Source organism: Muntiacus reevesi, chromosome 16 (genome assembly GCF_963930625.1).
Source record: "Muntiacus reevesi chromosome 16, mMunRee1.1, whole genome shotgun sequence".
NCBI lineage: Eukaryota > Metazoa > Chordata > Mammalia > Artiodactyla > Cervidae > Muntiacus > Muntiacus reevesi.
This window is the reverse complement of record NC_089264.1, coordinates 45,948,790-45,976,423: the sequence shown is the minus strand read 5'-3', so window position 1 is coordinate 45,976,423 and position 27,634 is coordinate 45,948,790.

Genomic DNA, 27,634 nt, shown 5'->3' with positions numbered 1-27,634 from the left:
AAAGAATTGAGGGAAGTGAGTGAAGAAACCATGCATTTACTGGCAGAATTGTTCCAAGTGAATGGAAACTGCAGTGCACATGGGTATTGCCTGTCTTGCCTTGAGATTAGCAAGGAGGCCAGAGTTACCATAATGAAGTGACAGAGAGGTAAAACATCAGATGCAATCAAAGAATTTTCTGTGTGCAAGACTACATCCTCATATGCCAGTGAACAGTTGCTTGGTTTTATTCTAAGATAAATTAATAATAAAAAATAAAATTGTGCTTATTCATAATTTTATATCATAACTTTATTAACATCAATTGCTAAGGGAAATTAATTAGACAATGGTAGTAAATAGCATGGTTGTGGTTTAGCTGTTCAGTCATGTCAAACACTTGCAACCCCATGGACTGTCTGTAGCCGGCCAGGTTCCTCTGACCATGGGATTCTCCAGGCAAGAATACTGGAGTGGGTTGCCATTTCCCTCTCCATGTAAATAGTAACCCACTCCAGTATTCTTGCCTGGAGAAGTGACCCCCTTGTGAAGAAGTCCTGGCTACTCTAAGGAGAATGAGTGACACGTGGTCTCCCCATATTCCCAGGTGATAGGAATCCAGCTAGCAGTATGCGAGCAAGGCTCTCTTGGGCAATCCACCACTCAGTCTAATGTAGCACAAGAGCAGAACATCAACATTAAAAATTTTATTTCAAGTAATTACATAAATACCTTCCTATCTTTATGGCGGATCTTATAATTATTGTGTTCGGGACCTAAACTAGCACTTTTTTCCATCATGTAAAACATTTGATTAGGATAGTCCCTTTTATGGAGTTTAATATCTGTGGGAAATGGGGATAAATTAAGATGATAGGTGTAACACTTTTTCTTTATGTTGTCAATTATTGGTTTAGCCAAAAATTTCACTTGGGTTTTTCCGTGTGTGTGTGTGTGTTTAGTCACTCAGTCATGTCCGACCCTTTGTGACCCTATGGACGGTACCCTAATGCTGGAATGGATTGTATTTCCTCCTCCCAGAGGATCTTCTCAGGGATCAAACCCACATCTCTTACTTCTCCTGCACTGCTGGAGAATTCTTTGGCACTGAGACACCAGGGAAGCCTGGGTTTTTCCATTGGCTGGTTCAGAAAAAAACCAATGAACCTTCTGGCCAACCCATCCAGAATTTCATGTGAAGAAGTGCAAACGCTCTGTTTCTTCAAAAGAAATACTTTTAAAACACACTATTCTAATTTTTCATTTAGAAAAGATATTGTGAATGCTACATATGGAAATGTTTTACTGTTTTCATTAAATACCAATATCAGCATAAACATGCTATGTTCTGATTGTGAAAAATTTTATATATAATTTAACAATAATACCTTAGGACTGTTATTCTTTATCACTGAATATCAGTGCGGTTTCCTGTGTTTCCCAGAAGGAAAACACTGTCATAATAGAGGTAAATGATTTTTTAGGGAAATTTTAATGTGAAATGCTGCAAACTATTTACAATTTGAAATCACAATCAAGTAACAAATAAAAGGATATATTTTAAAAAGACTTCATTCACCCAATTCAACTTGAGCATTTTACTGTTATCAGAACAGAAGTTTCGTAACAGCCAGGGCCAGGATTTTTGTGTGTACTTCTCACTGATACATCTCAGGCAGCGACACTAACGCCTGTTTTACAGAAAACTGATGTGGCAGGTGTTTTTGGTCACATCCCTTTGGACAGTTTCTGATTTTAGGTCAACTGTGTTGAACATATTGTTTCACCTTGTTATAAGTATCAACCTCAAGCATATCTGAGTTTTTACACAGTGTGATGCAGGACCCAAATCTGAATCTCTGGACCATGCTGAAACTGCTGGCCCAGAAGTGCAGGACAACTCTCTGATGTTAGCAAGTGAAAACTGTTTGGATAATGCTCCAACCTTGCATCTTTCAATTGGATGCTTCCAGAAAGCATTCAGTGTGCTTTCCAACAAAACACACTGTTAGTAAAGCATATGAGACCACCTTCCCACACTTCACCCAAGTCCTACTGTTAGGCGCTTTATATTTGGAGGCAGGTATGGATGTGAGATGGAGAAGGAAATGGCAGCCCACTCCGGTATTCTTGCCTGGAGAATCCCAGGGATGGAGGAACCTGGTAGGCTGCTGTCTATGGGGTTGCATGGAGTCAGACACGACTGAAGCAACTTAGCAGCAGCAGCAGCAGCATGGATGTGAGAGTTGGACTATAAAGAAAGTTGAGGGCAGAAGAAGCGATGCTTTTGAACTGTAATGTTGGAGAAGACTCCTGAGAGTTTCTTGGGCTGCGCGGAGGTCCAACCAGTCCATCCTAAAGGAGATCAGTCCTGGGTGTTCATTGGAAGGACTGATGTTGAAGCTGAAACTCCAATACTTTGGCTACCTCATGAGAAGAGCTGACTCATTTGAAAAGACCCTGATGCTGGGAAAGATTGAGGGCAGGAGGAGAAGGGGATGACAGAGGATGAGATGGTTGGATGGCATCACCGACTACATGGACATGGGTTTGGGTGGATTCCGGGAGTTGGTGATGGACAGGGAGGCCTGGCGCGCTATGGTTCATGGGGTCACAAAGAGTCAGATATGACTGAGTGACTGAACTGAACTGAACTGAATCTGAACTTAGTAAACACTTTTGCCTTGTTTTGAAAATGTATTTAAATTACATATGAAACTCTTCATTTCTGGAATGATTCCCCTAGTCAAACTGGGCATCTTCAAATTCACATAAAGATAGAGTCTCATAAAACATATACTGTAATAACTGCAGTAAAAGTTTGGGATAAGTGCTTCTCTTTGTACTTTTGAAGGAGAAACAAGTTTAAAAGAATAATGGCATAGGGAATTTTCAGTTTACCTTTTTCCAGCTATTTGGAAAATACTATACAGGTCAGCTATCCAGCAATTGAATATATACCAACAATATAGCATCTATTAGTCAAATGAAAGTATAATTTCTACCTCTCTCTTTACATTTTAATAAGTGTGCCAATTTTTTTAAGCAAATGTTAAATGAACTCATATATTTTTTTTTTTTTTCAGACACTGGGATTCAGAGATATCACCTAATCCTCAAGAATTTATGACTATGTGAGACTGGGACACATACTTTTTTAAATCAAAATGTAATAAATGAATAAGCAATTTATTTACAATAAATAAATCCATATTCACGTTTTATGGATATTTATCCAAATAAAGCTGTCAGTTTTATAAATATAAATGTATAGAGTTATTTTATTAGTAATTTATTTAGAAAAATAAGTGGATAAAATTTCAACTTATTATGTAGTAGAGAGATAATACATGTACACATAATTAAAATTTAGCTCAATACAGAGAAAACTCACTGGGAAGGAAACAAACATATTTAGACATAGATCATGGACTGAAAGTTAAAAGAATTTTCACTGACACAAGGTGAGTAGTCAGTGAAACCAAAATGAAGGGACTTTATTGAGACTGAGTTTATACTTCAGTGTTATATTTCAAGACAATATATCCTCAGTTGGGACTATAGATTAATTCTCCATAATGAGTATCAGCAGATTAATCCTTCCAGAATCAGTGTACAGATCAAATTCATGTTTTGCTAAAATTCAGTTTTGTACATTTTAAAGCTTTATACATTTGTACATTGTCATACTGTTAAGAATATGAAAAAACGTGTTTGTTTGAAAGTGCATCAATTGATTTGTCAAGGATTGGTATTCTCTCTGGATGAAAAGAAGAGGGAACAAATGCGGTAAGTCTCAAACTGCTTTCAAATCTTACTAAGATAGGCATATATTTGAATTAGTAACCATAACTGTTATATTCTGCTGTGATCTCTTGTTTAGCTGACCACATAAAATTATTTTTAGGTGCTTGCCTAGCATTCTCACATATAAATTTCTTCAGCACATCAACATAAAAATAATTTCATCAATCTCTGCAGTAAATTGCATGTGTCTGTGTGTGTGTGAAAAATTATATTTACTATTTGTGGAATGTAGAGTACCTTACATTCTGCTATTTTCTGGGGATACAAACTTGAATGAGGTACAGTTGCTTAACTCAATATTTTTATAGTCTAGTAGAGTAGTGCAGACATGGTAATAGGACGTTTTGGTGGTTGAAATGTTACAATCTGTCCAAATACTAAATTCTGTGGGACTACACAAGAGAGACATTGACCCTCATTTCAGCATATCTGCAGGACAATTGTTGAAACCTAGGGGATTTGTAGATATGGACAGGGTGAAAGAGAATAAAATCACAGTTAAGGACAATTGAACATATTTTACGAGAGTTGGAGACAAGATTATGGAATATTTGGCAAGTTAATAATTCAAAACAGTTAAAGCCAAGATTTTGTAGTGGTGAGTGGTGAGACAGGAGGCTAAACTAAATCAATGAAATCAATTATAGATAGATATATAAGAGTATTTAAAATGTTCTTATTCTCTCCTGAAAGCAAAGAGAAAACACCAAAAGATTTAAAGGCAGGAAGTAATATTCACTGGGTGTATTTTAGTAGCAAGTATTTAGCATTTAGTCTATACTTTCATCCAAGGAATAATTTTATCATTTCTGAGAAGTGATATTCTGGTCTCACCTTGAATAATTCTAAGTATTGTGCATGTGTCTAACTCTTTGCAGCCCCAGGACTGTATGTAGCCCACCAGGCTCCTCTTCCATGGGATTTTCCAGGCAAAATTACTGCAGTGGATTGCCATTTCCTTATTCAAGGGGTCTTCCCAACCTAGGGATGAAACCCAGAGATCGAACCCATGTCTTCTGCATTGCCAAGCAGATTCTTTACCATTGATCCACCTGGGAAACCCTACAGGCAATCACAATAATACAATGCAGCCCAACTGACTTGTGCAAAATTATTATACACCATAAGGAGCAATCAGAAAGGTAATCACTGATTTATACTAGGAAATAGTTCATATAATAATTCATTTGAAATACAAAGGAAATTTTATCAATGATTGCAATTGATATGTAAATATGCTCTTTCTCAAGTCTCTTTTTTTTTATTATATTTTAAGTTTATAATGCCTGGAAATATTCAAAAAAGCACTAAAGAATTTTATTTTGACATTACAAGCTTTTACTAAAATCACATACCCTATGTCTTGGGTGATAATTCTATTCCCAGGACTATGCCAGATGCCATTTTAAAGAAACAAAGTCATTAACAAATACCATGCACCATAATTAGAGTATACATAGTTTTAAGGGGACTTGCCAAAAGACAAATCTTTGCACTATCTAGACTTAGAAATGCATCACAGGTAAATATGTTAAACCAGAATGTTTATAATCTTTTGTGAATTTAAAACTATCTTCTAGAGACAAGCAAAATCAGAAAAAAAAAAGCTCTTTATAAGTCACAGCACTGAAATGACTTTTTTTTTTTCAAAATGTAAAAGCAGAAAAGACATAAGACAAACATTTGTTTACTTCTAACAGATATATTAAAATTGCATTATAAGATTACTGGTGACAACATCTTAGGCTTAGAATGTTGCTCAAAATGCCTACTACAATGCCTTATACAACTGCGTTATTACAGATGCGCCATATATACATACATAATTTGATAAGGAAGAATAAGAAAAGGATCAATTTAAAAATTAAGGAAGAGGAGAAACAATTTAAGATGTTTGGTGCATATCAATTGCTTTATGAATTAACATTATTGCATATGGAAAAGTATTTGCTCTTCCAGGAAAACTCACTGAAGTCTAAGAAAGTAAAGATAATTGTGGAAAACTGTTGCTTTGCTGCATTTAAACTCAGTGTAGCATAGTGACAAAATCCCTTTTCTCTTTCTTCTTTTTCCCTTTTAGGTATTGGATGAGCAACTTTAAAATATAGAATATGGTTTCCATGAACCTCTTACTCCTGTGCTGTTAGCACTGCTGAGCAAGTCTCCTTTGAAATCAACAGGAGGGTCAAGTACAAAGAGACATATGAACGTGTGCTAGGATATAAAAATTTGCTGCATATTCTTTCATTTGATTAAATACTAAAATGGGAGATATTCTAAGTAGAAATTTTGGTACAGCTATCATGTGATTCAACAAATTTTTGATGTATGCATTAGACAAATTAGAAAGCTTCATTAATTATCTATGTCTTTTAAGTTTTATGTGTGTGTGTACTTACTTTTAATTAGTCTACATATATTTACTAAACATTTAATATACATCAGGCTTCCCAGGTGGCGCTAGTGGTAAAGAAAATGCTTGCCAAAGCAGGAGACCTAAAAGACACAGGTTCGATCTGTGGGTCAGGAAGATCCCCTGGAGAAGGAAATGGCAACCCTCTCCAGTATTCTTCCCTGGAGAATCCCATGGACAGAGGAGCCTGGTGTGCTGTAGTCCACAGGGTCGCAAAGAGTCGGACGCTACTGAAATGACTCGCGGGCATGCATGCATACTATGTATCAGGCGCTGGGACATTGCTGCATCATTCCTTCCTACAAGACAGAAGAAGAATGTCCCATTCCCATCATTTGTTTACACTAGGAATGGAAAGATCATTTTGGTTGACTTCACTATTTCTGTGCGCCCAGCTCTGGGTCCTCAGGTGCTCGTGGTTTTCTTTTAATGATGGTCCTTAAGCTACAGAGCCAATTTTCCCCAAAATTAAAAGATCAGAGAGGCACAAGGAGATGTCTGAGTGGTTGGAATTTCCACATTACTATTCTCCTTCTCACATACACTCCCTGCAATGGAGCAAGCTAAGAGGCATACCTAAGCTTGAAAGCTCCCTTCTGGACTGCAATGGTGCTGAAACTGGAACTTTGTCAAAATTACTTGACCTCTTGGGTGCATTTACTTAATCAATTGCATGCATGTGATTATAAATATGTTCTATTTAAGAGAAACAAGACATTGGCATTTTTCTATATCCTCTATAAAGTTTGGGAGACTACTAAAGATGAGGCAAAATATTTATTCAGCAATTCTTTGCAACACATTCATCCCTAAAAGTGTGAACTCCAGCCATAAGAAACAATTCAGTTCACCTTTCACAATAAAGTAAATATACCTAGATCCAGTTTACACTTCTATACCTATACGCATCTTATCTAAAAGGTGGGAAGTTTTATTATTTTTGTTTTCAATTCAGATATGATTATCACATGACTTTGAGGTGGGTAATCCCGAAAGACCTTGGTTTGGGACACTCCTCCTGGTACTAGTAGCAGAAAGTCATATTTTATGAATGAAAAGTTTTATAGAATGGTTTCACTGACAACATTTAAAAAAATTACTCATTGCCTAAATTTTTATTGTTCTTATTTTACTAAAAAATGACTTATTCGGGAGACAGCATGATAAAATGATTTTTTTTTTAATCTCTAAAGAAAACTTTTATACCTTGTAAGAAATTCTAGAATAGTTTAAGTGTGATTCTAATTAACTTTGTCCCCATCTCTCCAAATTGTAGGTTCAATCCCTGGGCCAGTAAGATCTTCTGTAGAAGGAAATGACAACCCAGTCCAGTATTCTAACCTGGGAAATCCCATGGACAGAGGAGTCTGGCAAAGTGCAGTCCATGGGGTCACAAAGAGTCAGACACTACTTAACGATAGACTTTAACTTTTTCTAAATTGCAATTGCTTATAAACAAACAAATGAAACCAAGGTGGGGTCTACTGAAATAAATGGATATATTGTATGAGTTTCTTTTAAAGTTGTATAAAAGATTAAGATAGTGTTTTATTCTATATGATCAATATACAACATTATTGAGAGTTTCATTTTTATTGAAGTTGATTTACAATAATGTGTTAATTTCAGGTGTACAATGAAGTGGATAGAGGAGCTTGGTGGGCCATAGTCCACGGAGTTTGCAAAGACTTGGACATGCTGGAGCATGCATGCATGCATGCATATCATGTATAGTAAATTGCAGAGTAAAGTGAATTATATATTTTTTTCAGACTATTTTCCAATATAGATTATTAGAAGATAATGAATATAGTTCTCTGTGCTATATAGTGAATCATTGTGGCTTATTGCTGTATATATAGTAGTTTATATCTGTGAATCCCATACTTCTAATTTCTCTCTCCAGCCCCCAGCACTTTCTCATTTGGTAATTATAAGCTTGTTTTCTACATCTGTGAGTCTGTTTTGTATGGATTCATTTGCATTAATTTTTAGATTCTACATATATGTGATACAATATGAATTGTCTTTCTCTGACTGACATTATTTAGTATGATATTCTATGGGTTCATCAATGCTCCTGCAATGTGTAATTCTTTTAAATGAAATGGCAAAATTCTACTCTTTCCTATGGTTAACTATTCCATTATGTATAAGATTCTTAAGGCAATCATCTGTTGATTGGCACTTGGGTTGTTTTCATGTCTTGGCTATAGTAAGCAGTGCTGCAATAAATATTGAGGTTCACGTATCTTCTCAAATATAGTTTTCTTCTTTTCTAGACATTCAGGTGGATTTAATGGTAAAGAACCTGCCTGTCAATGCATAAGAGACATGGGTTCGATCCCTGGGTCAGGAAGATCCCCCGGGGGAAGAGATGGCAACCCACTCTGGTATTCTTGCCTGGAGAATCCCATGAGCAGAGGAACCTGGGGGGTTACAGTTCATGGAGCCACAGAATCAGGCAAGACTGGAGCAACTTAGCATGTACACATGCATCTCTTGCCATGTAAATTTTCTGCTATTTAGTATAGTTGTTCCAACGTGTTTCATCTAGTACACTATGTGTTTAAGTTGATACAAGTAATCAAGTTACTTATCTACATGAAGTTTCTGTGTTACTTTTATGAATTAAGTTACAGTTTGACCAGTAATTTCTTGAGGATATAAAAGCTAATATTAAATATTTATGAGCACACAAAACTTAAAAATGCAACTGGTTATTTCACTTATTAAATAATTGTATAGTAAAGAACTCATTGGAAAAGACCCTGATGCTGGGAGGGTTTGGGGGCAGGAGGAGAAGGGGACGACAAAGGATGAGATGGCTGGATGGCATCACTGACTCGATGGACATGAGTCTGAGTAAACTCCGGAAGTTGGTGATGGACAGGGAGGCCTGGCGTGCTATGATTCATGGGGTCACAAAGACTCGGACACAACTGAGTGACTGAACTGAACTGAACTGAAAAAATTTTTGCTTTTATTTATTTTTACAATTGTTGTAATCTCATCAGTAAAGGCCAGAATTTGTATCTAAATATAGCTGATTATTTACTGAAATTAGTACAAAAACAGAAAAACAAAAATAATTCCTCTCCAAATCTTCCAAAGAAACTACCAAATTTTATACAGGGCACTGTACCTTAACATTAATTTAATTTTCATTAAGAAATATGTTAAGCAAAAACAGAGACTCCATTTTCTTTTTTTTTTCATTTATCCTATAATTCATCACATAGGGAAAAAAGGGGGAATGGAAGATAAAACAGTTTAGCATATTCTAAAATGTTTTCTAGCTTAATATGTTGAATTTTAGAATAAAAATAATATACTAGTCTACAGACTTCACAAATAACAGGTAGATTTGTGGGAAAGAAAAATAGATTAAAATCTTTAAATCTGTGTTTGTCAGGTCACACAAATCCTAGTTAAAACTGAGAGAGAGAAAGGATGTATATTATATGTAAACTCACATGACAAATAGGAAACTCAACCATAAAACCCATAGCAGGGATTGCCAGCACCCATCAATAATGATTCTTAGAGTTAATCTTGGTGCTTAACTGGAAAGCACTGCATCTCTAACTTTTTAGATGTAGCTATGTGACTCAATTTTTGTCAGTTGTCAATAGAATGTATTGTAATGTAATGTAATGTGAACTTAATAGCTATTACTTTCAGAACCACCCCATACACACTTTCCTTCCATTTTTGGCTCTCTTTCTCTATTGGCTGACTAAATACAGAGGACAGTAAACACACTTAGAGGGGAGCAGATACAAGAACGAAAAAACAAAAACAAAAACAAAAGCAAAAACTTGCCCATATATAGAGCAGAGCCTGGCCCCCTGAATACTTTCTTTCTACCTACATTAGATGGTGTGTTAAACTAGAAATACATCTTCATGGTGATAAGACAGCGAAATACCAGAATATTTGTTACTGCAAACAGCTCTGATAAAAGTTACCACCAATCCCTGATAAAAAGGCTCTTAGATTTCAGCCTGGTAGAATATGCATGTGGACAATATAAATCTAGGAAAATGAGACTAAAGTCCCAAAATCCAACCTCCTATCACTCCACATAGGCTCCTTTAATCCATCTTCCACAGATGGCCTACAGAGAGATTCAACAAGATGGGTATCAGCATAACCATGACATACAAACTCTTTCCCACCCTTCCTTTTTAAATAAGACATAAAAGCAGTGGAAGACAAATATGAAGAAAAGTATGCTCAAATGACTCTGCTCAGAGGTACTAAGCAGAGAATATCCCATGTAATCACACAGACAAGTCAAGAGATAAATCTTTTTAAATTTGGGTTCCAACAGTACAGATGCCCTGCACAATTATGCCTTACCTTTATAAAGATGTTTGAGACATTGGTTCCTATAGGATGCATTTGGCCTCTATAACGTTTTTTGAATAAGCTGAGCAGGAAGTGTTTGCTATCATAGAAGGCTACCTTGGCTCATAAAACCTTTTTAGATATCTGGGTTTAGTAGGTTCAAATCGTTGAATGATAGCTATAGTACAAGCTGGGTCTATAGCTGGCAACAGCATTGCAGATTTGCCAAACTTGAAAGAAGTATTAACATATAGAAGAAATCATGCCATAAAATATAAAATCCCTGAGGAACTATAAGATGTTTACCTTAAGCTTTCAAAGAAAGAAAGGACAGTGAGTTCGAGAATTAACTCAGGTTTAACTCAACTTAAATTAACTCAAACTTTAAAACTAGGAGACCTTTTGAGAAAGAGTTTGGTATCAGATTCTGTACCAATTGGCAGAAATTAAGTTTTGAAAGATGTCATCACTAAATCCTAATTTTAAAAATGAAATATAATGAGTTTTCAAAATAGAAACATTTACTTGATATCGCCTGATGTAAATGTGTCAGAAACTAAGTGTATATTTTTACAAGACATATTTTAAAATGCCATCTTTTTATGATCAGAGCTTATAAAACCCATGCACCCTAAATTCAGAAAATCAAACTGAATTAGAAGAGCCAAGATACAAAGAACTAAATGTTGCAAGTAAACTTGGTATTCAAGAAATAAATATATTTAACATTCTCTTTGTGAAATAATAATTTTGCTAATGTTATCTAATCAGATAAAATTAAAGCTAAAATTTAAATTCAAAAAATAATATATGGTAGCATGGCACAGCTGGATATTTTGCAGTATTTGGTATCCCATAAAATATATGATACAACAAAAAGATGTCAAGATCTGAAAAGAAGATAAAAGAAGAAAGACATATGAGGGTAATTTTGAATGGGAAAAATGTCATAGTTCCAAGAGAATCACTCTTTATTCAATTGCAAAAACTGACCACAACCATGATCATTTATCATGTAAACTTTAATATCATTCACTGTCTTTATGCTACATAATTATATTTTCTACCAATGGGAGAAATTGGTTAAACTTATTGTTGCAAAGATATTCAATAGTATTATTCTTTTAAAATGAGGCTTTTAGTGTTCCATAAGTACCAATGATAAAAATTATTACACATTTTCTATGACACGTTATTTTGGAAAAGGCAATAGCAATCTGCTCCAGTATTTTTGCCTGGAAAATTCCATGGACAGAGTGCCTGGTGAGCTACAGCCCATGGAGTTGCAAAGAGTTGGATATAATTCAGTGACTGAGAATGTGCCACATTATTTATCAAAAGAAGAAATTATAATAAATTATTTTTTAAATGTCTTGTTACTTTGTAATTTTATTTTTGAAAGATTTATAATGAAAAAAATTATTGCAAAAAACTTGCATTCCATTATGATAATGTGACTTGGCAGTGATTAGTTTATCCAATCTGATTATAATAAAAGTGTGAAAAACCTATGCATTGGGCCCAAATGAAGAGTCTACTAATACACACACACATATATATATATAGCTTTCTTATTACCTATAAGCCAGCTACATTTTTCTTTTTAAAGGTCAATCAATGACAGCATGAACTTTTTCTTTTCCAATACTGAAAAGCAGCAATAAATTGCTTTTACTATCCATAGTGGAACTGTATACTCTTGGATAAGTTTTAATTCCAAAAATCACAGCGAGTGACCTTCTTTATAATATCACTATTGTTTGTCTAGTTTCAACGATAGTCTTGTGACAATATCCTCAAGTTTTCACAATTCTGGTATTTCTTGTCAAGTTGTCAGTCACAGTGAATTTACATTAAAGCAGATTTTTCTTCAAGAACTTTGAGTTAAAAGTTCAAATACACTCTAATGTGACAGAACTCTATAAAATACAAGATGTGTCATACAGATTTTTTTTTAATTTAGATAGGTAAACACTTGAAGAAATTGAATAGGACAAATACATACTTAATCTATTTGAACTTTCCTAAATAGAGTTTGGAATATTCTGTTTCCAATGTGCAGACTCATTCTTCTTCCTTGGTCACATCACATAGTCTGTCAAACAGCACGTGCTGAATGCAATTTGTAAGACTTATATTGTCCAATCAGTATGAACTATCTGCAAACACTCTGCAAACGAAATTGCCCACTATCTAGGTCAGAGTTGATAGAGTTTACAAAGATAATTTAGCTTATTTATTTATTGGCGGATGCATTGTCCTTAAAGGAAAAAGGTGTGAGCAAGAATACCAACTAATCTTGTCTAAGTTAATTTCCCCTAAGGTGAAATTGCTTTTGGATGATTTTGATCAGACCCTTTAAAAATGTAGCCCGATGATTGTTAGGTATGACATGCATCAGAATTGCTTATGAAACTTTTGGTTATAAAATGGATACCTGAGCTTCCAAACTGAATTTAATGAATTTAAAACAATAAGGTTGGGGGTGGGGAGTGACATAAGGGTTTAAAAAAAAATCCTCACAGTTTATTCTTTTTTTCACCTAAGGGTTAGCATTGCTGATTTAAAATGACAATATAGTCAGGATTACACATAAGCCATTTATTCAACTCTGGAAACAATTTAGTGAAAGTCGCTCAGTCCTATCTGACTCTTTGCAGCCCTGTGGACTATACAGTCGATGGAATTCTCCAGGCCAGAATACTGAAGTGGGTAGCCTTTCCCTTCTTCAGGGGATATTCCCAACCCAGGAATAGAATCCAGACCTCCCACATTGCAGGCAGATTCTTTACTAGCTGAACCACCAGGGAAACCCAAGAATACTGGAGTGGGCAGCATATCCTTTCTCCAGCGGATCTTCCTGAACCAGAAAGCCAACCGGGTCTCCTGCATTGCAGGTGGATTTTTTACCAGCTGAGCTATCAGGAAAACAAGTTAAGTTTCTAGTAATTCTTTCTTGAGTCAGTACTATAATCATACTTTCCAACTTATTAAGAAATTAGGCTCTTTGTCTGCAAATTAAATCTGATCCTAGTTATGAGGGGTTTACAGTCAGAAATGTAGAGGAAATATCATGGGCTTTTGAAACACAAGGACTTGATATTTAAATTTTGATTCCTGTACATTAATGTTAAGTTATATGAAATCTGGAATGTTATTCAACTTCTCTGAGACTCAGTTGCCTCAAAAAAACATTTATCCAGGGCTTCCCTTGTGGCTCATTGGTAAAGAATCCACATGCAATGCGGGAGACCTGGATTTGATCCCTGAGTTGGGAAGATCCTCTGGAGAAAGGAAAGGCTACCCACACCAGTATTCTGGCCTGGGAAATTCCATGGAGTCACAAAGAGTCTGGACACGACTGAGTGACTTTCTCTAAACTAATGTTTACCCAGTAGATCTGTCATAGTAATTAAATGAGATAATACATATAAGCCAGTTATCATAATAACTGCAACTAACAATCATTCGAAGGATGGTAATTTCTGTCAATATATTATTGTTTCTCTGCCCTAGGAAGTAGAGCTAACCAAGCATTCTAAGCTTAATATAAAATATATCATCACATAAATTGTTTCATTTTTTCCCTTCCAAATATCCATTTAACTTGCTGCCTCATTTTCTACTGGAACTTATTAAAATACTAGTCTTTTAGTAAGACCTTCCTTAGTCATCCTATGTGAAATTACACCTCACCACCCTCCCTCTCTTTTTCTCTAAACTATTTTACTCCATGCTTTTATCATTGCCTAACATTCTAAATGGGCTCCCCAGGTGGCTCTAGTGCTAAAGAACCACCTGCCAATGTAGGAGACGTGAGGACCCTTAGGTGAGGAAGATCCCCTGGAAAAGGTAATGGCAGCCCACTCCAGTATTCCTGCCTGGAGAATCACATGGTCAGAGAAGCCTGGCAGACTACAGTGCATAGCAAAGAGTCGGAAATGACTGAGCGACTAACAATTTCACTTTTCTTTCTTGAGGTCCTAGAAGTTAGAGTTTACATTGATATACCAAGAATAACTTATAAACATGTGTTTTCTCAATTTTATGTGCTCATGAATTATTGGGACATCTTTTTAAAAATAAAGATTCTTATCCAATGAGTTTCATGTGGCAGTTAAGATTCTGCATGTCTGTGAAATCTAATCAATGCCCTCAGATCTCACTCTGAGTAGCATGATTACTAAAAGATTGCAGATTGTTTAGGAGAAAGGTATGTGAAGGATATGTTTTGAACAACCTTTGATTTTTAAGTTAGAAAAATGATCCAGTAGGAAGTCTAATCTTTTTATTTTTTCTTTAGTTTTGATTTCCTTCAGTATTGATGTGTTTTACCTAATAATGTAAGTCATTTGAGCTGTTATTAGGTCAGTGGGGTAGGTCCATAGCTAACCTTTAAAGAGCAAGATAGGTTAGTTATGGACTTTGTATCTACAAGTCTCCTAGTATTTTAAGTAGGAGGCTTTAAATTCAACAAGACTGAGAAGATGAGGATACATAGGCAATGCTAAGTTAATATGCTTGTTTCCAATGGAGTACTATAGCAAAAGGAAGTTGGAAATCATATCACGGCTGCAGGATAATGTAGAAGTAGAAATAAGAAAATATATCTGTTCCTGGTAAAGTATTACAAAACAAGCACATATTAACTTGTCTATTTTTGTTTTTTTTAAGAAATATGGTATGGAGCCCAATTTCTCTGAGGTTCCTTGGGGCAAACAGATAAGATTTTCTATGCCACACCCCTGATAAAATGAATCTATATGTATCTGTGCATTTGTGCTAAGTCACTTCAGTTGTGTTCGACTCTGTGACCCTATGGACTGTAGCCCGTCTGGCTCCTCTGTCCATGGAATTCTTTGGCAAGGATACTGGAGTGCGTTGCCATGCTCTGCTCCAGGGGATGTTCCCTACCCGGGGATCAAGCCCACCTCCTCACCTCTCCTGCACAGGCAGGCAGGTTCTTTACTGTCAGGGCCGCCTGAGAAGCCCCCTATATGTATCTACTTCTTCTTATCTCGGTTTGTAACACGATGCTTCCAGAGGGAGCAGGATACTTCCCTTGCTCCTACGTTTGTATTCCCACCTGCCAGCAGATGCCTAAGATTACATAGTCCAGAGTCACGTGGCAATGAATTTACTGTCTTTACCACTATGAAGTCTTCTTTGCTTTATCCTCCAAACTCCAAGTAAAAGTGATGCTATTCTTGTGGTTCAGTTGGTAACTCGTGTCCAACTGTTCGTGACCCCATGGACTGTAGCCCACCCAGCTCCTCTGTCCTCCACAATCTCCCAGAGTTTGCTCAAATTCATGCCCATTGCGTCGGTGATGCTATCTAACCATCTCAACCTCTCTCACCCCCTTCTCCTTTTGCTTTCAATCTTTCTCAGCATGAGGGTCTTTTCCAATGAAGTATTTTTCCTTTTTTGTAGCCAATTTTACAGTTCTTTCTTCCTTCTGAATCTTAACTTTCCAAGTGCTATTTCTATAAGTAGTAGTTAGCAGGGATGAATTATGATTCTCAAACTTCTGATTCCATGCTTCCTTTTTTATTTTCTGGAAGAATCCTTGATCCCTTTCTGTTATTTTCTATGGCTGTGAGTATGCCACAGTTCTGTAATCATAGTGCCAAAACCTAGATGGGTAGAGGTCATGAAAGTGTTAGTTTCTCCCTGGGGCTCTCTTTCTACACAGGCTGATTTTGGTACATTTTATGTCCGTTCCACATAGCACTTAAAAGTTCATTTATTTTGATTTTTATTAAAAAATATTTTTTTACCTGTTGTCCTCATTTTTTATTCCAGCTTCCTTAAATACCCTGCATTTTATGTATACTTCTTAATGGAACTTGGTACAGAACCAGGTTTTAAGTTGATAATACAAATTTATAAAACTTTTAATGTGTAGAAATAGTCCTCTTTAATTATTCACTAAATATATATTTTATGCAAATTTTATTAAAGAAATATAATGACATTTGGATGTTGAATAAAATATATCACAAATAAAAGTGTCTCTACTTAATTTCAAATCCTTAATTATTTAAGATTAAATATGAACAACCATCTTTTTAAAAGCAGTATAATTAATTTTGCATGCTAATATGACATAAAATTATGTTTCTTTTGAATTAGAAGGTACGAGAACAATAAAACAATGAGCAATTATTTCTTTGGGACTTATAAAATAAAACTAATTAAGTAGTTGGACTTAAATATGTACAATATATTAAAACATTGATTCAAAATGTCTGCATCACAGAAATTCATATAAATAGAAATCTGGTTTTTGACAAGCAGCTTAACAATGGCAAAGGAAATCAAATTTCTAACAATTATAGTGTCTTATATTGCAGTATTAGATATTTGAGTACATCCATTGATTTTCTTTGAAGGCACTGACAGTCACAGAAGAGCAAAGAAATTGCAGGTGAAAACTAGCTCCTTAAGATTGTTCAAGGTCATCTCTGAAAATGGAGAAGCTGAGTAGTAAGTTCAGAGGGCTGAAGGAAATTTTTAGAATAGTTTGGCTACATCTTTTGAATAGGATAGCCAGAATAGAATATCAAAAATTATCTTCTCTTCATATTTTATTTACATATTTAGTTTATTATTCCTTTATCATTAGTTTAATTTTGCTAGAAACAATTTACCTAATGCCATCAGGTTATTTGCTCTTGGATTTACCTGATGCAGAGTTTAAAATGCCTGTGAAATAGGGTAAGAGATGTGCTTTAAGACACGTTCTTATTCTGAAGGACCTGAGTCTAGTGTGTATCATTTATTATTCCCCATCCTGATGTGGATGTGGTGATACACTTGCAATATTTGCAAGGCTCAAATCAGCAATGGAATAGATATGAGAGAATGGCTTTCTGACCCCTTCATTTACCTCCTTGATTCTTCCCAATTTCATAGGAGCAACAAAGATTTCCTCCTCCTCCCCACTTCCCTCTTGTTCTGGGTAAATTATTAGGAATTAAACATAGACTGACTATAAATGCTAATTTTGTTGACATGGGAATTACATTTAAAATTAACCTTCTGCTTTATTCTTGTATAAAATATCCCAACAATAATTCTTTGCTCCCAGGGGCAGATGAGTTCCTTCAAGACCTAGGAAAGTGTTTTCATGAGGACAAGGATTTCGTCTTGGTCACTGATTTAAATGCTTTCTTGGTCACCCAAGTAGAGCAGAGACCACTATTGCTCATATATATCCTTTTCTCTGCCTGGGCATATCAGTACCCCCTGATCCCAGCACATGACCACATTCAAACCAACTGGTGTAGGCAAAAGTGATATGTGTCCTTTCCAGGAAAAAAATACTTATTGGTTTATAAGACCAGTGATTTTTACCTTGCTTTGGCAATCTTGGAGAGAGGCTTTGCTGAGGCGATGAAGTTACAAGATTACCAATGCATCATCACACACTAGAGTTGCTGCATCATTGCCCACTCTACAGTTGCCTTAGAGATTTGCATAAGTAAGAACAAACTGTTGCAATGTTAGATCACAATAGTTGGAGTTTTGCTGTTGTTTTTTTTTATTCTTTTTCCACAAGATAAGATAGCATATTCTGACTCTCATCCAGCTCAGTTCAGTCTCTCAGTCGTGTCCGACTCTTTGCGACCCCATGGACTGCAGCACGCCAGGCCTCCCTGTCCATCATCAACTCCTGCAGCCTACTCAAACTCAAGTCCATTGAGTCGGTGATGCCATCCAACTATCTCATCCTCTGTTGTCCTCTTCTCCTCCCACCTTCAATCTTTACCAGCATCAGGGTCTTTACAAATGAGTCAGTTCTTTGCATCAGGTGGTGTAAGTATTGGAGTTTCAGCTTCAGCATGGGGTCTTCCAATGAATATTCAGGACTGATTTTCTCTAGGATGGACTAGTTGGATCTCCTTACAATCCAAGGGACTCTTGAGAGTCTTCAACACCACAGTTCAAAAGCATCAATTCTTTGACACTCAGCTTTCTTTATAATCCATCTCTCACAGCCATAAATGACTACTGAAAAAACCATACCTTTGACTAGAGGGACCTTTGTTGACAAAGTAATGTCTGTGCTTTTTAATATGCTGTCTAGGTTGGTCATAATTTTTCTTCCAAGGAGCATGCATCTTTTAATTTCATGGCAGTAGTCATCATCTTCAGTGATTTTGGAGCCCCCAAAATAAAGTCTGTCACTGTTTTCCCATCTATTTTCCATGAAGTGATGGGACCAGATGCCATGATCTTAGTTTTCTGAATGCCGAGTTTTAAGCCAACTTTTTCACTCTCCTCTTTCACTTTCATCAAGAGGCTTTTTAGTTCTTCTTTGCTTTCTGCCATAAGGGTGGTGTCATCTACATATCTGAGGTTATTGATATGTCTCCTGGAAATCTTGATTCCAGTTTGTGCTTGCTCCAGCCCAGCATTTTGCATGATGTATTCTGCATATAAGTTAAATAAGCAGGGTGACAATAGACAGCCTTTACACACTCCTTTCCAGATTTGGAACCAGTCTGTTGTTCCATGTCCAGTTCTAACTGTTGCTTCCTGACCTGCATACAGATTTCTCAAGAGGCAGGTCAGGTGGTCTGGTATTCCCTTCTCTTGAAGAATTTTCCACAGTTTGTTGTGATCCACACAGTCAAAGGTGTTGGCATAGTCAATAAAGCAGAAGTAGATGTTTTTTCTGGAACTCTTGCTTTTTCAATGATCCAGCCGGTGTTGGCAGTTTGATCTCTGGTTCCTCTGCCTTTTCTAAATCCAGCTTAAACATCTCTGAGTTCATTGTTCACGTACTGTTGACTCTCATTTCAAGGATCTAAAATAGTGCTTGACACAAGTAAGTGTGTGTACTTTACTATATTTACATAACAAATTGCCACAAATTTGATGGCTTGGAGCAACATTCACTTATTAGCTCACAGTCTATAGGTCAGTAGTTCAGATTGCATTAGTAGGTTCTCTGCTCAGAATATTATCAGACTGAAATCAAGATGCTGACCAGGCAGAGTTCTTATCTGGAAGCTCTGGGAAAAATTCGATTAAAAGCACATTCTTGTTGGAGTAATTCAGTTTCTTGTAACATGAAGGTGCCTATTTCTTCACTGTTGATCAGGATTATTCTTAGATCCCAGAAGTTATTGCATTCTTATCCATGTGCCCCCTCCCCTTGTCAAATCAGGAATGATGTATCAGGTATTTCTTATACTTTGCATCTCTGAATTCCCTTTTCTCTAGTCTTTAGGTGAATATTTAAATGGCCCATGTAATTAGGTCATAACCTGGATAATCTTTTAATTAGCTCAAGGTCAACAGATTAGTAAACTTCGTTACAATCTCTTTTGCCATGCAATGTAAATAACCAGAGTAGTTGCTGCTGCTACTGTAATTCACTAAGCTGTGTCTGACCCTTTGTGAGCCCGTGGGCTGCAGCCCACCAGGCTTCTCTGTCCATGGGATTTTGTTGGCAAGAATACTAGAGTGGGTTACCATTTCCTTCTCCAGGGAATCTTCCTAACACAGGGATTGAATCCTCTTCTGCTTAACAGGCAGATTCTTTACCACTGAGCCACCTGGGAAGCCCATGACCACAGTAGTTATAATCTGTTAAATTCAGTTTCCAACACACTCAAGGGAATAATAAGAATACATCAAAGAGAGAGGCTTTAGGGGTCATCTTAGAATCTTTCCTACTGCAAAGTACATGGAGATTTTTTTCCTGGAAGAATAAAATGAAAGAATAATGATAGAATAAGTGTATGGCCATGCACCAAAAAAATCAAACAGGGAAAATATACCTGCAAATGCATATACACACACGTACAATCACATACATGTATACACATACATATAAAATGCCTTTAGAATTACTAAAATAACAATTCTGTACTAAGAAATACTGCATAGAAATCCCCTACCTATGAATATTTTACTATTAATTTGAGGATCTAAAAAATACATTTTTAATAAAAATTATCTCTGAAAATCAGAGAATTTTCTAAAATAATTTTTAGAAAATCATCTCTAAAAAGTAGCTCTGAAAATCATTTACAACTCTTCATACAAGTTCCAAGGTGATCTTCCTATTAATAATTCAGATCTTATGTAAAAGTCACTTCCAAGAGTCGTTTTGGAACCCCAAAGACTCAAATGCCATGAATTTATGCCATAGCATTATGTACAACTAGGCTTAGAACTAACTCATCACACTTTAGACATGACTTCTTAATCATCTGCTCACCACTGTATTCCTGAATGTTAGCACATTGTATTTATTGGATACATCATGTTGTGGTTTTCATAAAGCCTTGCTTTTTTGCCCTTTTTCTTAACTTCCACAATATTAGTTCTTAAGTTCCTATTATTAAGGTTTCATACTATATTGCAATTGCTTTAAGAGTGCTAGTTTTATTCTCTCAAATAAATTATATGTTCTTTGAAGACAGATATTATTTCTTTTTTTCTCCCTTCTATTCTCCACAGCATCCAACATCATCATTAGCAGATATGCTCCCTAGGGATTTGTTGTTTGGTTGATCAATGAACAAGAGAGCATTTAACATAGCAAATTTTATTTATCAAAATAATTAACAAAATTAGATGTTATATAAGTTTTTAATAGAATGCAAAATTAGTAAGAAAAAGTAGAAAATCTGTATAAGCTAGTTTTTAGGGAAGATATTTTGTAAATTTTTATAGCATAAATATCTATAAATCAAACAGATGAAAATTTTATAAAAGTCATCTGCTTAAAAAAAACCTGGTGCCCAAGGCTGGAAAACTGAAAAGACTGAAATAATTAATGTAATATTGGATTCTAACTCAAAGAATAAGTCAAATATATATGTGCCCATGTTGTTATAAGTAAATTATTGATAAAATAAATATATGAGGAGAGGGAAATTTTTTCTTTTTAGAGGATATCTAAATAATACTCATAGGTATCTTGCCATTTCCAGTAAGTGACACTGAATTTCCTCCTTGATTGTGAGCTGGACTTCAGGACTTGTTTCCAGAAAATACACTATGCATCAAGCATTGTACCAAGCATTTCATGTAAGTACATAGCAACTTCATAACAAGGAAATCTAGAAGGCACTGCCATAACCAAATAGTCACCAGTGGTAAGTCCTATAGATAACGTATAGAGTGTGTTGGAAGGGCACTTTATCTCTGATTTCTGCCCCCAAACATTTAACACTAGCCTAATTATGAGAAATTAAATGACATTCTGCAAAATAAATTATCAATATTCTTCAAAATTCTCCAGGTCAAGTCAGGAAAAATGAAAAGACTCATAAATTGTTGTAGAAAGGAGAACATGGAGAAATGAAAATGAAATGTAATATAGTATCCTAATCTAGATGGTGGAGCAGTAAAATGACATTATTGGAAAAATCGCTAAAATCTGAATAAAATCTGTTGTTTAACTAATACTAATGAAATAATATTATTTTCTTAGTTTTGAAAAATGTAGAGGGTTATGTAAGATGTTATGTAACAGAGGAAATTTGTCGATGGGCGTAAAGAACTTTACTCTGCAAATCTTCATAAATCTAAAATTATTACAAAATAAAGTCTAAAAGTTTACTAAAATTATATATCTATTTCTAACCATATATATTGGAGAAGGAAATGGCAACCCACTCCAGGGCTCTTGCCTGGAGAATCCCAGGGATGGGGGAGTCTGGTGGGCTGCCGTCTATGGGATCACACAGAGTCGGACACGACTGAAGCGACTTAGCAGCAGCAGCAGCAATCATATATATGTGTTATTTTATATATCTGTTCAGTTCAGTCATTCAGTCATGTCTGACTCTTTGCAACCCCATTGGCTGCAGTATGCCAGGCTTCCCTGTCCATCACCAACTCCTGGAGCTTGCTCAAACTCATGTCCATTGTCAGTGATGCCATCCAACCATCTCATCCTCTGTTGTCCCCTTCTCCGTCTGCCTTCAATATTGCCCAGAATCAGGGTCTTTTCTAATGAGTTAGTTCTTTGCATTACGTGGCCAAAGTAACGGAGTTTCAGCTTCAGTATTAGTCCTTCCAGTGAATATTCAGGAATGATTTCCTTGAGGATTGACTGGTTTGATCCTTTAGGATTGACTGGTTTGTCTTGATAATATATATATCAATATCCATAAATATGTATTTTATATAAAATATATTTTAAACATAAATATATAAAAATATGTATCTATACATATCTAATCTAACTCAGGAACTGTTCAACTAAAACTCAAATTATGGAAGGTGTTTTGTTAGCATTCTTAATTCTGAAAAATTTTTCTCAGGTACTAGAGAACTGTGACTTTAAATATAGATGGAAGCAGACACTCCATAAATGATTTGTGATAATTACATAGTTTCTTATAGCCTTCTGTTGAAAAAGGTTAACTGAAAAGAGCCTTTCAGCAAAAGTAAATGACCACATATGTACACACTTGCACATGGCTACAGAATTAAATCAACGAAACCTAGGAGACTTACTGAACTAGAATCCCAGTTTCTCATAGCAGCAAGTGATCATTAGCAAGGTCTTTATTTAAGCCTCAGGTTCATTATCTTTAAATGGGGACAGGAATATTTCTTACATCACAGTATTATTCTAAGATATAAATGGGATCATACATGTGAAGTGCTTAGAATTTTCTACATAGGAAGCACTTTTTCAAAGGTTAGATATTAATATAATTATATTTTTGGCATCTAATCTGGGTCTATCATGTAAATTTTTTTTCCATTTCCTCATAGAATAAGACTGGTAGTTAAAATGCTCTGAGAAACAATTAAATGCCACATATTATGCCAAATAAATTCTTATTTAATTCTTTTCACAAACAAATAAATTGGTATAGCTCCATTACATACAAGAAGAAAGAGTGACTTAGAGAATTTAAGTAAAATGTTCAGATTTGGAACAGAAGTAGAGAAAGGAGAAGCGTGCTTAATTTGACCTGCTTAACTCCAAAATCCACATGTTCTACAGCAACTTTATTTTACTGATAATTTTTATTATTTATGGATTCAATGTAATTAGGTTAAATGAAAACTAAATAGCTAAAGCTATGACTGGCATATAGAATACCCTCTTAATAAAAGTTTGTTGTTGTTTTTTTATTTATAACAGTTAATATAGCCTAAATAGAATCAGATTATTTTCATATAAAATGATATTCCCATCTGATAAAATAGTTTTTCAGCTCCATATATTTGTTTCAGAAAGTTTTAGTATTTCTAATTGCCTGCACAGTCTTATTTTGTTCTATTAAAAATTAGCTTTTGGAGCGTACATTCTTGTCAACTACTGAATTCTTTTCCTTTTGAAAATCTAATTATATTATCCATAAAAAAATAAAGAATACACAGCAGAAAGCATAAAGACATTTAAATTAAAGGTTGATAAAACTTTATAGATTGTGAAAAGTAATTTTTCCTGAAAAATACTTTATCTTAAAATAGATAAATATGCCATATAATGGATAGTTTGTGTAGCATATATCACAAGTAGGAAGATTATTCAGAAAAAATGGAGCTTATTTTAATAATAACACTGGTTTGTTTTGAGAATTCATGCATGCTTTGGGAGTTTTGGCAGAAGTAGCATGTAAGACATTAGGAGAGAGAGATCTCTGGAAGCCCTTTCCAGCTCCCAAATTTTCAAGTGTGGTAGCTAATGGGCAACTAATTGGGTAGCTAATGTTCTTTTAAGCACTCTTTTCCAAGGGTTTCATCCAGAACGATTTTCACAATATGCAAACCCAAATCCTATGGGATTTGTTTGCAATTTGTTAACAAGGTGTCTCTCCCACGTGTTCAAATGCAAGTCCTTCTACTACTACATAAAAGCTACTGTTTTCTTCTTCTCTTAGGGAGGAACTGGATGCTGAAATTTGACTTGCTGTTAAGTCCAGTTGTGGGGGCCGTGAGAGAACTCTTCAGCATCAGGGCTTCCCTGAAGGCTTAGCAGTAAAGAATCTGCATGCCAATGCAGGAGACACAGAGATGTGGATCTGGTCCCTGGGTCAGGAGGATTCCTTGGAGAAGAAACTGGCAACCCACTCCAGTATTCTTGCCTGGGAAATCTCATGGACAGAGGAACCTGGTGGGCTACCGTCCATGGGGTCGCAAAGAGTCCAACATGGTTTAGCGACAAAACATCAACAACTAAGTCCAGCAATGGGGGCCTTGAGAGAATTCCTCAGCCTCTCGAGGCTGTGGGGAAACACTTTCTATCAGTTTTGTATTGTGCTTCCTCACATGAGAACCATCCTATTTATTTATGTCTCTGACATCACAGAGCTTATTATTTAAACTGTCATTTAGCTTTCAATTAATTTTTTACCTCCTCCCAAATTTTTGTTTCTCCACTTTTCATGACTCAAACAGCATCACGACTGAAATTTATGAAATTTCATAAATGTATATGTCTCCTGTGCAAACAGGAAGAGAAATTTGCATGTCTCCCGTGCAAGCACATAGATGGTCTTTCAAGATGAGAGGCACTAATAACTGAAAAATGCTTTTCTTAATTTTTCTTATATGCAAGAACCAAGATGAAGCTAATTGCTCTGTGCAAAAATAAATCAACAAATTTAAAATTTTAAAGTTCTCAAGAAAAATAAACAAATAAATAAAGTTCTCAGAAAAAATTCCTAAGTGAAAATTAAAGAGAAGGAGGAGGAAAGAAGAACCAAGGAACATGTGAACGTGGAAAGCACAACTAGTTAAATTCTTTCTCTGTTTATTGTCAGGTTTATAATAGAAACATCCCTTCTCAGTTTCTCAGATAAAAACTACAGAAAATAACCATTATTCAGCTGTGTTTTGGTGAATGGATTTTTTAGGAATACCTGAAAAGGTACTGAGTTTTACATCTAGGCATATGCAAAGGACTCAGGTACATAGGAGCTGCAGAGAGAGCAGAATTGATACATTTTATAAAAGTAACAGATGCAAGAAGTATCCGTCTTCTCTAATGAATAGGATTTTTATAATCAGGTCAGCTGTGTTTTCTCTATCTCTTCATTTTGCTCGTGTCCAATAACAGGAACTGGAGAAGAGAATGACTACCCACTCCAGTATTCTCACATGGAAAACTTCATGGACAGAGGCTACAGTCCATGGCATCACAAAAAGTTGGACACGACTTAGTGACTAACAAATAATAGGAAACTCATCAGTCCCATCTGCAAATAGATTTGTGTGTCTACATGTGTTTGAAAAGAAGTCATGCATATAGTTTAAGCTCTAGAGAGTGAGCCTTGCTCAAAGAAAGAAATATTTGAGTCTTGCTCAAAGAAATAGGTATTTGAAACTTGCTCAAAGAAATGAGTATTATGAATAACTATAGGTGTGAACAGTTTAGTTCACAGACAATGTTTCAGGTGTTTCTTACATAGAATAAATTCTAAAATACTTAAAAATATATCTATATGAAACATTTCTGTTAATACTATAGACTTTGCAAATATGCAATAATAAAGTAATGAAAGAATTAAAAACACACACACACAAAGATCTGTTTTCACATGAGTACACATACCCCAAATTTAAAAAGTTAATACTATTAGTTTAATTTTGTTTTTCTAGATAAAGTAGTTTTTAAAGTGTTGAGGGATTGTCTCTCAGTTTTGTTTTTTTCAGAATAGACAGTTATATCATGGACTTATGAACAAAAGCATGTGCAGTATTGCACATTCTCAACACGACGTGGTTCAGAAAACATTAGAGGAATGAGACTCCCACTCCCCACCTCCATGTGTAGTGGCTGCTTTCAAGGCACACCTGTTACCCTAGCTGAAAGGGATATATGCAGGGCTAAGGCACTAGTTGTAAGAAAATCTGGGCTGTGAGATGGCAATCAGTTCAGGATGTAGACAAGGAGAATCTACTTAACCTTCAGTGGAGAAATGGAGAGAACACAAGCATCCCATTAGGCTCCCCACATTTAAACACCTTCCTATAGAGAACAGCAATAGTTGCACGTGTGCATGTATGCTAAGTCACTTTACTCATTCGTGACTCTTTGCAACCCTCTGGACTGTAGCCCGTCAGGCTTCTCTGTCCATAAGATTCTCCAGACAAGAAAACTGGAGTGGCTTGCCATGCCCTCCTTCAGGGGAATAGTTGGACAACATTATACAAAAAGCTTTATCTTTAAGGTAGATCTCACATCTCATTCCTTTCCTCCCCATTGCAACAAAGTGAAGACACCAAACCTTGAAGAAAGAAGATTCTCACTGCAATACACTAAAGATCCTGGGCTTTGAAGAGGAGACAGGAGGCATCTTAGGCAAATCAAAATTAGACTGAACTCTTCTTGTCCTTTCATTCAATCAACTGTTGCTCTGAAAAATGTCTGTGATTATACAAGATTTAAGTCAGTTCAGCGCTTGAATTTCAATAGATAACTTGTTAGATATTTCTGTCCTTTTTCTTCTCATCCCATTGTGTTAGCTTTCTTTTTTCTATATTTGAAAATACTTTTGGGGAACTCTCCTACACTGTTGGTGGGAATATAAACTGGTATAATCACTATGGAGAATAGTTTGGAGGATCCTTAATAAACTAAAACTAGAGTTACCATATGATCCTGCAATGCCACTCCTAGGCATATATCCAGAGAAAAACATAGTTCAAAAGGATACACACACTCCACTCTTCATTACAACACTCTTTAGAATAGCCAAGACGTGGAAGCAACCTAAATGTTCATCAACAGAGGAATGGAAAAGGAAGACGTGGTACATATATACAATGGAATGTTCCTCAGCCATTAAAAGGAATAAAAGAATGCCATCTATACCAACATGGATGAACCTGCAGTGAAGGTCACTCATACTGAGTAAAGTAAATCAGACAGAGAATGAGAAATATTGTATTAATATGATATCACTTATAATTGGTATATAAAAAAGAAATGATACAAATGAACTTATTTACAAAACAGACTCACAGACTTAGAGAACAAATTTCTGGTTCTCAGGGTGAAGAGTGAAGGGGGAATGGATAGTTAGGGAGTTTGAGAGTGACATATACATGCTGCTATATTTAAAATGGATAACCAACAAGGACTTACTG